Source organism: Mustela lutreola, chromosome 16 (assembly GCF_030435805.1).
Source record: "Mustela lutreola isolate mMusLut2 chromosome 16, mMusLut2.pri, whole genome shotgun sequence".
Lineage (NCBI taxonomy): Eukaryota > Metazoa > Chordata > Mammalia > Carnivora > Mustelidae > Mustela > Mustela lutreola.
The window spans coordinates 55,234,888-55,240,888 of NC_081305.1; positions in this window are offsets into that span (position 1 = coordinate 55,234,888).

The following is a 6,001-nucleotide window of genomic DNA, read 5'->3' on the forward strand; positions in this document are numbered from 1 at the left end:
ACTTGATCCCAGGACCCTGAGATCGTGACCTGAGCCGAAGGCAGCGGCTTAACCCACTGAGCCACCCAGGCGCCCCGAGCATCTGACTCTTGATTTAGATTCAGGTCATGATCTCACGGGTCACAGGATTGAGCCCCAGGTCAGGTTCTAAGCTCAGCGGGGAGTCTGCTTGAGATTCTCTCTCCCTCTGCCCCTCCTCCACTTCCAGCAGGATTTATTGACTTTAGAGAGAGACTGAGAACTTGTGAGACCCAGTGGCAGGAGGGGCAAAATTCAAGCTGGGATGCTTAACCAACTGAGCCCCACCAGGCACACCAATTAATAAATCTTTAAAAAAGAAAGAAAGAAAAGATAAAGACAGAACACTGGAAATGATAAATGACTTGTGCTTTGTGGATGTAGTTTATACAGCATTATGATGTTGTATGATAAATGGGAGAGAAAGACTTAAAAGAAAAGGTCCTGGTCCTACATAAAGAGAAGAGATGAATGTTTAAATGCTCTTGGTTAAAACAAAATATTTAAAGTGTTTCGATGCTCATGAGTGCTATCTGCCGTACATTTCTAACACCACTTTGCCCAGCAATGAAAAGGACTGCACTTCCAGACCCCATTATGGTCCAGTAGGGCCATGTGATTAATTCTGGCCAGTGACATATGAGCAAAGTGACATGTGAATTCAGTCTGGAGCATTTAATTACTAGTGCGAGACCAGAGCCCTCTGCGCATTTCCCGTGCTGCCGGCAATATTTAAGATCTATCGGCAGCAGCTCCAAGCTGACCCTCTATGCAGCAGGAGGGAGGAAACCCACCTTTGCTATTTCAAGTCCCCGCAGTTTAGAAGTTGCTATTGTAGCCCATCCCAGCCTACCCTGACGTAGACATGTCTTTTCCAAATAACCCTGTTTAACCAAGCTGACTGAATTTATTAGAAGGGCAAACTGGGAGTACATACAGGTTGGATGTAGACAAGAACACAAAGGCAACACAGACAAATAAGAATGCTTTACATGACAAAATGGGAGTAAAGAGATCTCTGTCTTGTAGATTTTTTGGTTTTTGGTTCCACAATTAAAAAATAATGGTTTAAAAAAAACAAACAAATCTATCTGGAGATGCCTGGGTGGCTCAGTCGGTTGAGTGTCTGTCTTTATCTCAGGTCATGATCTCAGGGTCCTGGGATGGAGCCCCAGGTCAGGCTCTCTGATCTCTGTCCACTTCTCCCTCTCCCTCTGCCCCTCCCCCACTGTGCTCATTCTCTCCCTTCCTCCTCCCCAGCACTCTCTCTCTGAAATAAAATTAAATAAATCTTTTAAAAAAACAAACCATCTGCCTGATCCGTGCTCTCCAGGCTCTATATATTCTTCCTTGAACTTTCTCATCGTGATTTGTAATTGTCCGTGGCTCCCACATTAGCCTGTGAGCTTTGTAAGGACAAGGACCAGGTCTAGCTTGTTCATAGTGATGTCCCAAAAGGGCAGCACGGAGCACTCTAGGTCCGAGTGCACATCCCCCTCGAATGCCCTCCATACCTCTCCAGAAGTGGTGTGATGTGTACAACACCCCGTTTCCCCTTCCAGGGCACACCAGAACACCACCTGTCCCAGTTTCCCCTAGAGGAGACTGGGAGGATTTCGTTCTCACCAGGGAGAGCAAAAGCACAGGCATCCTGATGTCAGGAGCATCCCTTCTGGTCCTAGGCAGGTACAAGTCTCGTGCACTCTCATGCCCACGCTCTGTTCCCAGCTGGAGACCAAAGACCCCACAAGGAAGGGGTTGGTTATTGAACCAAAGCAGCGGGACTCCTGAGTTCCTACTGGAGGACAGCCATCAGGGGGAACAGCCTGACCCACATTAGACTCTGGGGGGAAGTTACTAAATTCTCACAACGGCCCTTCAAGGTCACTCTCTTAGAGCCTCCCCTGACAGATAGGAAAGACTGTCTGAAAGGTGAGGCACCTGGCCGCTTCCTGCCAAATACGGAGGGCATGACCACGCCCATCTTTCCAAGGTGGCATTCCCAGCCCCTGGCAAGCATCCAATCAATATTTTTCAAACAAATGAATTGCATATTTACCACCTTCAGGGTCCACTGGGCCTCTGAAGCTGCCTCCTGATATCCTAGTGAGGTCCTCAAGGTTCTCAGTAATAACCTGGCAGGTCGTCAGCCAGTCCGGATCACTTCATTTGAAAAAGGGTCACTCTTGGGAAAGCAGTAATAAAGGTATTTCCTAAACACTATGTTTAGCGTTTCCCTTTTAAACTCCGGCCATGAGGATGGCAGTTTTATCATCTTCCTTCTACAGGTAGGGAGGCAAGAGCCTGAGGTCACAGCCAAGGATAGGCTGAGGGGAGTCTCGAGCCCAGGTTCCTGATTAACTTCAGAAGCCCGTGACCTGCATCTGATGGAAAAAAATGAGGGGCATCAGGAGCAAACGCCTCGCTTTCTTGTCCCTCGTTCCCGAGGCACACCATGACTATCAAGTCAAGACGGGACCTTCCGGTCCCTGTCACAGCACTTCTCACAGCTGCCCCCAGCACACTGTTCCAAACGCTCCAGAGGTGTTCCTGCTCGAATGGAGATGACCGTGTCCCGCCGTGCCTCTATGCATGCAGGGAGATGCACACCCACAAACTAGTGAGAAACCAGATGGTTTGGGGAGGGGCAATTGGTAGTTCTGTCTCAATTTAAAATGGGCACCCACAAAGGTCAGAAGCACCCCATCTGGCCCATAATAGGGGCTTTAAGAAATGGAGGCATTCACACTGGGAATATTTTGCAGCCATGAGAAAGGACAGAGGGCTTTTCGCCCTGGTATAAATGACAAGATACGTTGACCCATGAAAAAAGCAACCCACTGAGAAAAGCTGACTCTAAGTGGTCGAGATCTGCTGTATAACACAGTGCTGACAGTTTGCAATCCTCCACTGTGAGCCGAATCTAAAGAGGGTAGATCTCAGGTTTGTGCTCTTACCCGCCCCCTCTAGAAATCCAAAAGGACACAAGGAAAGCTTGTAGGTGACAGACGTCTACCCGGATCGCAGGAATCACTTCACAGGTGTATGTAGATGTCCAAATTCATCACGGTGTGCACATTACATACGTGCACACATATAATTACAATTAGCCCTCAATAAAGCTGTTTTAAAAATATAAACTAGTCTGCAGAGCCAGAAAACGAGTATGTCTCTGTCTGCTTCCACCAGCTTGTACGAAGCTCTGAAAGGACACATAAGAAAGTTGGTAATTGAGGGGCACCAGGCTGGCTCGGTTGGTAGACCATGTGACTCTTTTTTTTTTTTTTTTTTTTTTTTTTTTTTTTTATTTAAAGATTTTATTTATTTATTTGACAGAGAGAGATCACAAGTAGACAGAGAGGCAGGCAGAGAGAGAGAGAGAGGAGGAAGCAGGCTCCCTGCTGAGCAAAGAGCCCGATGTGGGGCTCGATCCCAGGACCCTGAGATCATGACCTGAGCCGAAGGCAGCGGCTTAACCCACTGAGCCACCCAGGCGCCCCTGTAGACCATGTGACTCTTAATCTCAGGGTCATGAGTTCAAGCCCCTTGTTGGGTGTGGAGCCTACTTAAAACTAAAACGAACAAACAACAACAACAACAAAAAACAGTAGAAAATTGGTAACTGTTTTCCAGAGGGAACTAGGAGACTAGGCATCAGGTTGATGCCTCTTAAACTGTGAACCACATGTTTTTTTTATAAATACAAAAAATAAATTCATGGGGCACCTGGGTGGCTCAGTCAGTTAAGCATCTGCCTCTGGCTCAGGTCATGACCCTTGAGCCCTGGGATGGAGGTCCGTGGGGCTCCCTGTTCAGCGGGAGTCTGCTTCTCCCTCCCCCTGCTCCTTCTCTCTCTCTCGATCACTCTCTCTCAAATAAAATCTTTTAACAAATAAAAATAAATTCAATTTTTAAAGAGTCAACTAAATCCAAACAAAATTGGCACACTCTTCGATCTTGAAATTTTGCTCTTAAGACTGAATCCCACAGGAATGCCTGCACAAGCGAGCAGAAACGTATGTAAAAATCCCTACACGCTCCATCTCAGCAGCATTTCTGGTTACGTGAAAACCTGCACAGCTAACCAACCGTCACGCATGGTGTGGCAAAGCGCTTCTAACATGGCTCCTGCGAACCCAACACCTCCTGGTATTACACACCCTTCATTACGCCTCAGCTTCAGTGTGCATGCAGCCAACTGAGTTGTTGTAATGCACAAAATATGGCCCAAGCAATGGGATATCCCTTCTGTGACTGTGCTACAAAGAGACTCTGGCTTCCATCTTGGCTGCCCCTCACTTCCGGAGCAGCCAGCCGCCATGCTGTGAGCTGCACTATGTGGGGGCCTATGTGGTCAAAAACAGACGGAGACTTCCGGTCAATGGCAAGGAACTGACACGCTCGGTCCAGTCGCCTCTGAGGGACTGAAACCCACCAGCAAGCCATGAATGGGCTCGGGATGAGCCTTCTGCCATTTGAGCCTTCAGAGGAGACTGCAGCCCGGACAGACCTTGAGCTGGAGGCATGATCTTGGCTGTGCCTGGACTCCTGACCCAGAGCAACCGTGTGACAAATGCTTGCTGCCTGTGTAAGTGACTGGTGGGGTCTGTTCCACGCCAACAACTTCTACAGGCTGGACTCCGTGTGGAATTGGAATGGGGCCATTTAATGGGGCCATGTGCAAAGACACAGACAGGGGCCATGACTTAAGTGGGGGGGGGGACAAAATAAACTGACCCCATTTATATGAGAAACACTGGAGCTTATAAATGTCTCAACAACCAAATACACAGAAACCCAAGCACCAAATGATGCATCTGCCTCTGGGACAGAAAGTGGTTCCGTGTGGCTGCATCTGGGCTGAGGGGAGAAAAGAGGCACAAAAGGGACCTTTTTATTCTATACACTTCGGTGCCTTTTTCTCTTTGTGAAACTGTAATCACGTGTATAACTCAATACACGTTTAAGGTTAATTTAAAAACAAGAACCCAAAACAGTGGAAAAATATGTGTTTTGTGTACCTTGAGCCAATATACCCTTTCTAGAAGGTCTTGTTTTCTCAGTTTTTCTCCATCATCAGCATCAGATGGGCATTTTCTCTTACCCAAGACAGGTTCACAATGAACGTGCTGGTGTTTAAGCATTTTTGTCCTAATCTTTTTTTTAATTTCTCCCAGTTACGTCCTGCCACTTTTGCCAGTTGGGAGAATTCTCACGAATTTCCTAGTCTTGCTTCCAGCTCTAGATGTGTGGTCCCACAGCAAACTGATCCAAAATGAAGTTTCCAACAAGTCGCTCACCCAGTGATGACCTTCATGGATGCTCTGGTGACTCCGAACTTACAGGAACAGGTTTACTCACTACTCGTGGCTTCTAGGAGTACGTCTGGCCCGTGAGGACAGCAGGGGCTAAGAGCAGCTCTCCTGTGCAGAGGCCTGTGCTGGGCCTGCCATGTGCTCAGTCCTTTGGGAAAGCTACCACTTGACATTGGGGGAAACTGAGGCTCAGGGAGGCAGAGAGACCAGCCCAAAGCTAGAGCTAATCGGCGCAGCAGCTGGAGTTTAACCCCTGCTGTTCTAAGTTTTTCACTATTTCTTCCACCATTCAAGTGGCTTTAATAGTAGTACCTTGCACTCCGAGAAAACCTTTCCCAGATGTGCTCCTGGTGTTGGCTGGTTCTAAGAGGCACATTAAGCACATAGCCAACCACCTCTACCCAGCAGGACTGGGAAATGTGCAGCTGAGTTCTAGGTGCCTGGACATTTCTTCCCTCTCTAGGCATTCTAGGAACCCCGTGCTTTCTTCTGCCTCGCCTTATGAACATGCACCCGGTTCAGGGCAGTCCCTGAAGGGGACCTGAAGGTCCCTGAGGCTGGTCCCTTTGGTTCATCTACCCAGGTGCTGAGGTCCAGAGGGCCTCACTGGCCACAGATGGACAAACCAGCAACTGGAAACATTTCTTTTTAATCAGTTTTTCCTGGAC